At 38.5% G+C, this 12011-nt stretch overlaps 1 protein-coding gene across 1 annotated transcript in view; it reads left to right on the top strand.

The window, feature by feature from the left end:
* The window catches only part of SLC36A4 (solute carrier family 36 member 4), a 142036-nt gene that overhangs the window by 56350 nt on the left and 73675 nt on the right, over window positions 1-12011 (top strand).

The following is a 12011-nucleotide window of genomic DNA, read 5'->3' as shown; positions in this document are numbered from 1 at the left end:
GAAAGTGTGGTCGGCTTTCTCGTTCGAGGTATAAAAACCAAATTCAAATGTGGAAGTGATATTTTAATATAAGCTTCAGGGGGAAGGAGGATGAAATAGATTCATAACGTTTAAACAAGAAAGATAATTTTTCTTATTTTATTACATATAAAGATGCTAAGTTAAGTAAGGTTTGTACAATTGAGTATGTTTTTTTTTCCCTGTTGAGTGCTGCAGACTGATTAGCCTAGTGAAGATAAAATGTTGCTTTCCAACATCAGTTTTGGGTTTGGAAAATAAGGCTTCTGATATTTTAGTCTACTGCTTGAAGATGTCTATTCAAACTGCTTTTGAACTTGGATATCACAGCTTCGCAGGAGAAGGTAGGGTGGTATTTGTATACCAAAAGACAGGCTCTGGAATCTCATTAGGCATCAGCTAACCAATTCCAGGAGATTAAGAAAAGAGAAAACTAAGTGGATTATAATTTTAAAATGTCATTATTTGGATTTTGGAAGTGATGCAGATGAGCTTGTTAGGCCTGTGGCTTTGAGATAAAAGCCTCTTATTGCCAAAAATTCTTTTGCCAGATTAGTATAAACCTTTAAAACAATTAATGAAACCCAATGGCACTCTTCTGTTGTCTTTAAGACCAGACTGGATTTGTCAGAAACAGACATTTAACAGATAACATGACATCATCTAAATCTGCTTGGGACATCTCTAGACCAGGGTGTATCAATTTCATTGGTGTTCTTTTGAGATTATGCAAAGACTTGTATCAAAATAGAAAAGGTGGGAGTTCTTAGAGGATGTTTTTGCATTTGGACACCCGAGTGTAGGTGACTGGATTTGATGACTCTGGAGAAGACCTACTGCTAACTGTACGTGGTAAATGTGGACTTTAAATGTTTTGTCAGCAAGAGGCATGTAACAGCTACTGTGCAAAATCACTTGGTGTGGATGTCTTCTGAAGATGATTAATGTAAGAGAGGAGGAAAAAGATTATGGCCAAATGTGTAGAAACAGAGAATGTTGTTAGATGTAGCAGATAAAAAAAATGTTGTATCGGAATCTGTGAAAAAGTCATCTGCCATATTCAGATGAATGTAGGCAACTTGATATTACCTTTTAATCAAGTTAAATATTCCTTACCGATATTCAGCACATCCTGAGTATGGAGAAACGTCCTTTTACCCTGGAGAACATTTGTTTGTCCATATTCTAACTTTAACACTTTCTATATTTACGGCAAATCTTACTAACACAAACGGAAGACTCCTGAGTGTAACTTTTTTTCAGGCAGCATCCCACACCTGATGCTTGCAACATGCAAATGTTTCTTTTTCCTTAGAAAACCTAAGATGCACACGCATTTCCACAAATAAAGGCATTAAGTTTACTGCTTGCTCGCCTGACATTACGTGATTCAGTGACTTTGGAGAAATGGGAAAAGAGCAAGAGTGACAGTGTGCCACGCTGCCATGGGTTTTGCTTTGTCAGCTTGTGGCAAGTGGGTTTTGGGGTCTGATACACATGGCTTCAGTGAGGCACAAAAGCTAATTCTTCTGTTTGGATGTAACCATGTCTTAGATGGAAAACTTGTCTGTCTTAAGTATGCGTGCAGTAGAGCCAGACTGAGACACATGCTTCTTATACTAATTATACATATAAATAGGCAGCATAGTTAAATAATTTCAAGTAGAAACATCTTCTGTAGTTTATTTTGCTTTTTTTTGGTGTCAGATTTTTTCGTTCTCCCCAGCCCATCATCCTGTAATCCTTCTAAGCTGCTGCTATTTTGCACTTACTTGTAAAGGTCTCAGGTAAGATTTCCTCCTCCTTTCCGATATGTTATGAGTACTTATCTGCGGTGTCTAAGTAATATTTAAATATGAGTCTTCATTATATGACAAACCTTTTGAATACAGCTGTGAAAATGCAAAAATGTTAGTAACTTTTCCTGGAGAGAGCAGTTAACTCGAATAAGTGCTTGCATCCTTAGTTTTAGACTTTCACATCTGTCATTTAATTGGTAACATCTTAACTTTACCATCTATAATAGTTTTCTTCCCCACTCTGAACAGCCTTTTCATTGATGAAGGTAGCATTGCAGTGTGTGCACACGTGTGTGTATATATAACAATAAATAAAATATAAGTTCTAGTTTACCTCTTAAATATTTTGCCAACATATTTATTTTGTAAATTAAATCTACTGCAAGTCATAGAATAACTTACATCTATTGGATCACGCATGATGGAGACAACAGTTTAAAAAAAAAAAAGTGATTTTATTGTATGGCTCAAATACTAGATATTACTAGTCCTATGATTTTGTCAGAGGACTTCTAAACTCAGTAATCTTCTTGAATGTTCATTGAAGTATAGTGTTCCTAAACCAAAAAATTTTTATGAACACATGTTCTTCCAGATTTGAAAGAGCCCTAATCATCCTCCGAACACTTCTGCAAGCATCAGTAGTGGCTCCGTAATAATCATTGTGGCTTAAGAATTGTATCGATTTGTCAAGAGCAGCAGAAAAAAAATCCTAAAGGAAATGGGAGAGGTGGAAAGGAAAAATGTTGTAATGGCAAAGGCATTTGAAATAAGAAGATTATAGTAGGAAGTGGTATGTTGTGGATTCTTCAACTTGTCTTTGTTTTATATTCTTCAACTTGTCTTGTACTCCAGCTGTTTGAGCGCTTCACAGAAAAAGCGATGAGTAGTTTAGCTGTCAAGGTGCCATGCTCTCATGTCAAATGGAAATGTGTGAAACTTCTGTTCTTCTAAGAAAAGCAAATACAATCATCAGTGTCTTCCCTCCCTTCTATTTTGGATGGATTGATTTTTTCAGAATATGATGGTTATTTCTTTCGACAATGGTCATGTTAAAATATAAGATGTGAATTGCAAACCCTTTCTGTTTGCTAGGCTTTCTATGTTGGGGTCTTGTCGGTTTTTAACTGTCTCGGTCCAGGAGTGTGTGTGGCTGTTTTCAATGTTCCTTATCCCAGGATAGAGGAATTTCTGTATTGTAAAGTTGTAAAACTCCTTAATCCTGTTTATTTCCTGTGATACTCATTAATCCTCAGTGGAAAACATTGTAATTTACTTTTTCTCTTGTGCAGTCATGGAGTTTGCTCAGCCCAGTGCAGGACCTTGCAACATATGTATACTTTATTTCATGTCACTTTAGAAGCTAAAGCAACATACGGGTGGAAGAGCATTTTGGATAAAAGTCAAAAGACATTTTGGGAAGACCTTTCTTTAAACTATTTGCATTGAAACAAATTAAAGTTCATAAATTGTTTGGCTCCTGCTTACGAAGAAGCAGATATGGATGAGAACTTTGTGATCGTTATCACTTATTTTAAGGTGATGTAAATTTGATGTGGGTTTGATCCTTGGCTGGCATAAAGGTTTAAGTGTCATTGCAGCTTTGGGTAACTTAATTTTTAACTCATGAACTAGAAAGAGTCCAGAAATACTTAGGCATGTGCTATACCTTTATGTATTATTGCAGTGAAATATACTCTCCAGCAATACTTGTTGTGTTTCTAACTCATATTTTCTTTTATCACTTATCCTGTAGAAATTTTGAGAGTAGCGTAAGTTGTAGAGGACATGTTAGGATATAGTATTGTATAGTCTGTAGGCTACAGTTCCAAATGCAGTGGAGGGGCAGAGGGGAAGTAAAACTAAAGAGTGTGGCTTGAACTGTCTGATTAATTAGGAACATAATTTTCTACTGACATATATCTTTTGCTGGACAAAATTGCAACTAATGTAAAGAACAGCAAAGCATATAGCACTTCAATGATTTTGATAGGACAAATATTTTAAAATATTAGTGACAGAATTAAGATGCTGCTTTTTAGTTTTCAGTTTGCATTGCAGAGAAGTATTTTAGATTTCACAAATAAAGTCAGATAGGATGTGATAGTACACAAAATTGTGTAGTTAAATTCTGAGCAAGCTAAAGATTGAATGAATGTCATACAGAAGTTATAAATAAGCTCTTAAGTATAAAAAAGTAAAAAGAAAAAAAAAAAACTCTGGAGAAAACTCCAGATTCAGATGCCAAACAGATTTCAGAAGGTAGTGTTCTGCAATGAGAACTTTGTTTCTGGATTTATTTATTTTGTATAAGCCTTTTACTATAAAAATTGATGTATGGCCACCATTTGGCTTGCATCTTTCCTTGGGTAATAGTAGCCACCCTTTTATTTGCATTCATGAGGGATCTGTTAAGAAAAATTAGATTGTTTATTGCACTTGTTGCAAAATAGTGACGTTCTGTATCTTCTTCAAGACAGCGAGCTTTAAAAATGTATCTAAATGATGGAATAAAAGCTCAAAATATTGCGTAGGACTTTTTCTGTACAGTGAAAGAGGAGATGGACAAGGACAGGCGAGCAAAGCATAGCAATGCAGTAGACATGTTATGATCATTATTTTACTTGGAGAAACCATACTTCTGCAGACAATTGCCCAGTATGCTGTAGGGTTGTTAATCCACCTTTCAGTGAGCAAATGAATTCGTTGGTAACTTCTGCAGACAAGAAAGAATGGGCCAGGCCTGGGCTGCATCGGTTTACTGAGGATTCAATCTTCTGTCTTTGAGGGTTAGGTGGTAGAATTTATGTTTACATACCTCGAGTATCAGCTTCCTCAGCTTTTTTGCATTGCATGAACAGAGCTTTATTTTGTTGCAGTGGGACATAATTACAGATAGATTTTTTTTTTTTTTCCCGAGTAAATGTTGATAAATATTTTGGTTTTAAATTTCCAAAATTTTTGAGTTGTCTGTACCTTAAACTAATCAAAACATCTGTATAGCTGTCTCTTCTACCTGAAATACTTATTTTAAAAGTGTAAAGAATGGAGGATTGCTTCATTCTTGCCATTTTAGTGGTATTTCCTGAAAAAGGGAAAGATGACTATATGTATTTAAACATTAAGCATGTCTGCTATTAAATTACCCATTGCAAGATTAGTTTTTAGTGACCATGACAATTAAATCACAGTTTATCTGATTATCTGCAAGCTGAATTCTCTTGTGTTTTTTTTGGTCCAGTCATATAAAGTATACAGTAGAGATTTCTGATTAGAATTAGACAGTCCCCTGCAGCTTGTAGAAAGACTGAGTGTAGCAGGATATTCAAGACAAGGAATAAGGGGACAGTGGTATTCCTGGGGGATGTTTATACCTACTGCAGGCAACTTCAAATGAAAGGGAAGATACTTTGCATAGTGGATGATGGTAGATAGCCAGGTTATTTCAAAGATTCAATTATGCTTCTTTGCTAGTAAATTATAGATAGTTTCGACTTTATTTGGTGGGTTAAAGGAAGATGGATTATGCTTTTATGTAAATTAAGAAACCAAAGGTTGATAGTTACTAAAGGAATCAAGTATTAAATTCCGAGTAAAATAAGAGTAGCGACATGTGCCAGTGTCTCAGAAATGATAGGAAGACCTCTGTGAAGTGGGACAGAGAAAAAGATGGAGAATTTATTCAATTAATGAGGGAGAAAAATGATGGAAAATGAGAAATTGTGAAAATAATCAGTTTTGGCTAAAATACCTGATTACATAGGTGTTTAGGGCTATGACGGGGACTAGTGTGAACTGAGGGAGAAAGCATGAAGAAAGCAGAGCATGGACATCAGAAGCAGGGAAAAGACACATTTAAAAAAAAAAAGGTTTAAAAAAAATCTTAAACTCTGAAACTTATCTTATGGATCTCACAGTTCTCTCGCCTCCAGCATCTGCCCCCAGTGACCTTGCTTGGGAGAGAAGGTTATTTCCCAAAGCTTTCCCTCCCCAGAGTATTTCCCATCACTATGTTGTGCAGTGCTTGTATATGTGGTGATGGGTTATAGGTCTGAAGAATGTGGGTGGTATTGGACTACATTAATGATACTGCCTGTTATAGCAGAAGTGGTTGTTTGAACAAGTATAAAGCAACATCGAAGCCTTACTGTGAGATACTGAATTAATGCAGCATCCCTTTTGATAGAAGGTGTTATGGACAGACAGAGAGAATTGGAGGTGTGCCGTTTTTCTTTCAGAGCTATTCAGTCATCTAGGTAGGGTGTTAGCTTTTTAAGAAAATAATTTAAAAGAACTGAAGAGTGATAACAATTTCTGCCTTCAGCAAAAAAGGACAGGAAAACGTGTTCAGCTTCAGTGTTCCAAAAAGGAAGAAATAAAACCAAAACTAAAAAGCATTTGTGAAAAGCACCTTATCTCTTTTGCATTCATTTAAAATGTTAGGCTTTCTGAAGTTGTTGCAACAGGGACTATACAGGGACTGGAAAGAAATTTAGAGTGAAAATCTATCCAGCAGCTGCCCAACAGTGACATAGTGTCAGAACAAGCACTGGCTCATGTCATACCTCTTGTCAACTCTGTCTCCTTATGAACACTTCACGGATCTTTTGGATCCTGATGGAATTTAACAGCTTAGGGAGCAGGGAGTTTGTGTAATATATGTGTAATTGGTTGTTACTTGGCTTCACGTTAATCCTGTGACGTATAGAACTTTCCAGCTTGTCTGGAATAGGTGATACTGGATACTGTATAAAACCTGGCTCAAGTTCTTTGCATCATTTCTTTGGGGATCAGTTCTGCCAAGGGAAGCATCTCCTGCAGTGACAACAACTGTCCTGAAATACCTGCTGCTGCTCAGAGAGAGTGCCTAAACCTGGGGAGGCTTGCCGCTGAGGCTGGACAGGGACACTCTCTCCCGGACTGAGTGATGCGGGAGAGGCTGCATTAGCATCCTCATCTGTTCGGTCTGAAGGTGGATCTAGTCCTGATACTAACTCAAGGATAAGCAGGGAGAAATCAGCATTTTAAAAAGTAATTTCTCATGGCTGTAAAAACCAACACTGACTAAAAGCATGGAAAACTGTATTGGTTGGTAACTCAGCAGCATTCCCCACTTAAATCAATAGCGCTACTTGTTAGGTTGGAGTGGGCTGCATGCTTCAAGATCTAAGTATGTTAATGTGTCTTTGGCTAACGATATTATTATCCTGTATTTCCTTTTGCATATCTTGTCCTTAAATTCAGTATAAATGAAGGTTGCAGTGTTAAAGTGAGGGTGATGATCCGAGAACATGTGCTGTTAGGTGTAGTATGTTTTATTTTGATCCACTCATTAGTGTGCATGAAGTCACATCATTGAGTTTAATGTGTAAACTTGATTTAATGGATAGTTGAAAAGCAAGAGTTAGTATGCTTAAGAGGATTGTCCTATAATGTTTTTAAATTGCTTTTTAATTTTTTTTAATTAAGTCTTTGTTTTCTTGGAGAAACATGGATCTTCGGACTGAGTGAATTTAAATGCAAAAGATAAAAAATTGCAGTAAGGTAGAATTTTAAAAAAAAAATTATATTTGAATGCTTCCTCTGGACTCAAACACATTGAATATAGTATGTGTCACTGGTCCTTTATAAACTAAGTTTCAGATAGACAATTGTATGATAATCTTTTCTGCCTGTAAAAAGAAGTTTGTTAAAATGTAAAAAGATTAAAAACTAAAAAATAAAATACAATCAGCTGTTAAGAATAGAATAGAACTGTAGTTGTAGATTGCCTGTGAGGAGTTTTAAGTGGTACTTGCTCTTTATTCTATTGATTTCACATTACTTCGATTTACATATTGATGTCTAGATTGAGTTTTTCATAATAATCACTTTTTCAATTTTTTCACATGTGGCCTATAAGAAATCATAGCATCTTGCTGGAGGTAACAATGGTCGTCCATGGAACCACAGAAAAATTAAGTTGGAAAAGACCTCTGAAGGTTGTCAAGTCCAAACGGCTGCTCAAAAAAAGGTCTGCCTTCAATTGGATTAGTTTCCTCGGGACCCTATCCAGTTGAGCTATGAAAGTATCTGAGAATGGAGGCTCTTGGTAGCCTGTCCCCGCAATTAGCTCTTCTCTTCATAAAATTATTTTTCCGTATGACCAGTTGAAAATTCCCGTTGTTGCAACTAGTGACTGTTGCTTCTCATTCTTTGACAGTGCACCTCTTTTGAAATTGGCTTGGTCTTCTCTGCAAGCCCTCTCTTCCTTTGGTTAGCTGAAGGCCTCAAGGAGATTCATTGCCCTAGCGTTCTTTTCAGGATGAGTTAACTCAGCTCTCAGCCTCTCATGTTCCCCAGCCTGTTAGCCACCTTGACCTCCCTCAGCTGGACTTCTCCCATACGTCAATGTCTGTTTTGTAGTGGACATGGTATCCAGTTTCTCAAGTGCCACAGAGAGGAAGAATCACTTTCTTGGACCTGCTGCCTATTCTCTTGCTGGTGTAGCCCATGTGCACGCACAGCCTGCATAAAGGTGGGCTGCTGACTCATGTTCAACTTCTTGTCTATCAGGATGTCCAGGTCCCGTTCTGTAGAACTGCTCCCTAGCATGAGTGTTCTCAGCTTCTACTTCTGCATGGCGTTACTCTGTCCAGTCTTGACGACTTTGCTTTTGTCTTCTTTGAGCTTCATGAGGTTTCTCTCTGCCCAGTCCTCCAGCTTGTCGAGGTCCCTCTGAACTGAGGTTCTGCTCTCCTTTGTATCAGCTACTATTCCCAACTTAATGTCATCTGCCAACATGCTAAGAGTATGTTCTGTCCCATCATCCATGTCATTAATGAGGATATTAATCAGCATCACCCCTACTATTAACCCTGCAGGAACAACATAATTAACCAGTGTCCAGCTGAACTCAGTACCCTCTGAGCCCTCTACTCCAGACTGTTTTTGCCCAGCTTGTAATCCTGCCATCCAGTCCCTGTCTTTCTAATTTGGTAACAAAGGATGCTGTGGGGTCCTGCATAGATAGCTTTGCTCAGCTGAAGTAAATTACATCCACTGCTTTCCCCCTGTCCATAGAGCCAATCTTTTCATTAGAAAGGGCCATGAGATTGGCTAAGTGTGGTTTATCCTTGATAAATCCATGCTGGCTTGTCAATTCAGAGCATGCTTTGTGCAGGTGAGGTGACCGTTGCCCTCAGCCCTGCCCTCGGGAATGAGCACCTCATAGTCCCCGTAGCCTCACGTTTGGATGGTCGTGTCTTCCCTCAGCAGTTTGTCGTGCTCCAGTCCTCTGACATGCTGGGGTGGCTGCTCGAGCTGGTGCAGGGGACCCTGCCCTGCAGCAAGTCACCACCTCTGTTGTGCCAGATCCAGCAGTCTCTCACGGTCTCGAGCAATGTCTCCAGGCTCCCTGTGCACCCCCTCCCACAGCAATGGCTGTGCCGACTGCTTTGGTCCTGGTTGCTGGAGCTCCCTGGGGGTGAAGCCCCTGGGAGGCTGGACCTGCGTCCCTTCGCTGCCTCGCAGCATTTCCTGCTCAGCAGGAAAACTCCTGTGCTGTCTTTTGGTTCCCGACTGCTGCTCACTTACTTCCCGAATGCCGGGTGCTGCATCCTCCTTCCTCCTGCTCTGCTCACTGGACAGGGACTGGAAACCATTCTGCATTTGATCTAAAGCATTATGTATGTGCAAAATGTCATTAGTGATAATGGTTATGTATTAAAATCTGGTGCAGTCATATAAACATCTCTTTTCTTTCAGAATGGCTGTAGCCAGTGTTTGTCATACATATGTAACGTTTTGCTATTTCAATTGAAGATGTAGCCAAAAAGTAGGAAGTTTCTTTCTTTTCTTCATTTTTATGAATAGCCTGGAGGGCTTTTTTTGTCTGAAAGAAGGCATCATAATGAGCAGTCCTGTAGTCTTTGCCTTGAGCTCCCTCTGACTGTGAAACCACAGGAAATTTTCTTCCTTCATTAGTAGTCTCCTACAGATTGCTTTTGCTGTCCTTCAGAGGGGCAGGCAGTCTCAAGAATCCCTTTCCTGCCATGAGTCCTGGTGGAAAAACACGGGAATTTTTTTTTTCATGACTGGCGTGTGTGTCTGAGTTCATTGCCCTCCTTCTGCCAGGAATGTACGAGATGAATGCTGGAGACTCTGGAAATCAAATCTCTGGGCCAGTGAAGTTGTTAAGAGACTACTGGTATCTGTAAGCTGGGCAAGCAATTGCCATTAAAGCTCTGCAGAGATAATGTAGCTTGGAATAAGATCTTACTGTAACAATTTATGCTTGTTAAGATTCCCAGAAGCTGTAGAACATGGCAGAACCTATGCAGAAAATACATTCTATTTATAATCACCAGAGAATTAACAGATACATGCTGAATGAGCGTTTTTATTACTGGTTCGGGCCCAAACGCTGTCTGTTTGTGGGAACTCAAGAACGGGAAAACTCAGATGAAGGGAAAAATTACCTGTAATTTGCATCCTTCAAAGCTCTTAATAAGGAGGTATGTTAAAACAATCTAATTGCAACTGAGGACAAAAGAATCTGAAGTGCCATCTGTCCTATCTGGCAGTTTTTTATGTGAAATATAAAAAGTTGACTTGATAGGTACTGTATGGACACAGAAGCTTAATTCATTTGGAGGAATGAACGTACTTTGTCTGCATTGTAGTAAAGTAATACTTCTTACCACACTCTTCCTGGTTTAAATTTTGCATTCTCTACCAGATTAAGTTACAGCGCAAGCTCAGATTGCTTTCTGGAGGAAAAACGTCAGCAGTGGAGGCTCTGAATTATATAAAGAAGATCCTCAATTAAGATGTATAATGTATTTTAATTGAAGATGAATTAAAATTCAGAAATGCCTCCAAATTTGCATCTTTTTAGAGATCTCTTTGTTCCCAAGTATAAAATGACTTCTTCAAGATTTCTAGTGTAGGTGAACTATAACAACATGGGATGGATTGGCAGTGGTGATACTCAACGATAGGTCAGGAAGTGAGTATCAGTGGGTGACCAGGAGGAAAGGAATGATTGCCCTTTGGAAAATAATATGGCAGCAATTCAAATATACCAATTTGTTTGTTAATTAGTGGATGAAATCTGCTTTTTTCATAACTTACATTGGTTAAGTTGAAAACAGTAAATACTCAGTCACTTACAAAGCAATTTTGTATGACGGACAGTAGCTTTTACAGGGCAACCCTGTAAAAGATTTGACATAAGTGTTACCCAGAGGCAGCAAGCTTTTGTTCAGTTAGTGTCATACTGTTAGTCAAATATAACCTGCATGCCTACTGAAAGTTATGCTGAACTGTGGTCTTTATTCCACCGACTATATTGACTAGCTCTTCATTACCGATCTTCATTACAGAAGCTTAGACATTTTACTTATATGTAGGTATACAAAATCAGGTGTTTTAATCTTGAACTATGTCCCAAATTGAGTATCTGAGATAACTGTACAGTTCTTCTGAAAGTCATGGGGAAAGTATGCTTGTCTAGGAGCATCCATGTACCTTCAGTTTGTGTCTTAATGAAGACATAAAAGGATCTGTTTTGCTGATGAAATTCAAGGTGGGAAGAGCAGCATGTGAGCTTGTTGCTTGGATTTCCTGCCTTGCCTGGAAATTCTGTTGCGTGGCTGAAAATTTAAATTGGAACTTACTAAGTATATTTTTTTTTATACACTATATAGTACATGTAAAAGGCAATCTCTCCAGCAAGCTGCATGCAGTAAAGATTGTAATGCCTGTATCTTCACTTTGAAGTGGTGGCAAGCCCAGCCAGCTCGCTTGGCTGTAGTTCAGGATCAGAGCACCGACACTACATTTAGGAAAAGCGGCACTTAGTGTGCTTGGCCCTGTCTCTGTCAGAAGAATGAAAAATAGCATGGGTCCGTTTTTTGGTAGTCGTGGACTCGAGCGTCCTGTCCGGGGAGAGCTGAGACTGAGCAGGAGCTTGTGCATCAACTGTATGCGTGGTCGGTTTGTCTGTGATGGGGACTGACAGTGCAGACATACCTAATAAAAATAGGAAAATTACCCTTGGATTCTGAACAATTCAGTTAAAAAAAAAAAAGAATCGTGTTCCTCATATTGCCTATGTATTGTTATCTGGGCACCGTGAGTTTCTCTTGTCAGTTTTTCTAACCTGTAAATACTGCTTTATATTTCCACACTGATGCTGTTTTACAACCAAGA

The sequence above is a fragment of the Gavia stellata genome, chromosome 1 (genome assembly GCF_030936135.1).
Source record: "Gavia stellata isolate bGavSte3 chromosome 1, bGavSte3.hap2, whole genome shotgun sequence".
In the NCBI taxonomy this organism is placed as follows: Eukaryota; Metazoa; Chordata; class Aves; order Gaviiformes; family Gaviidae; genus Gavia; species Gavia stellata.
The sequence above is the reverse complement of the archived record's forward strand: the minus strand, read 5'-3'. Positions and strand labels throughout refer to the sequence as shown.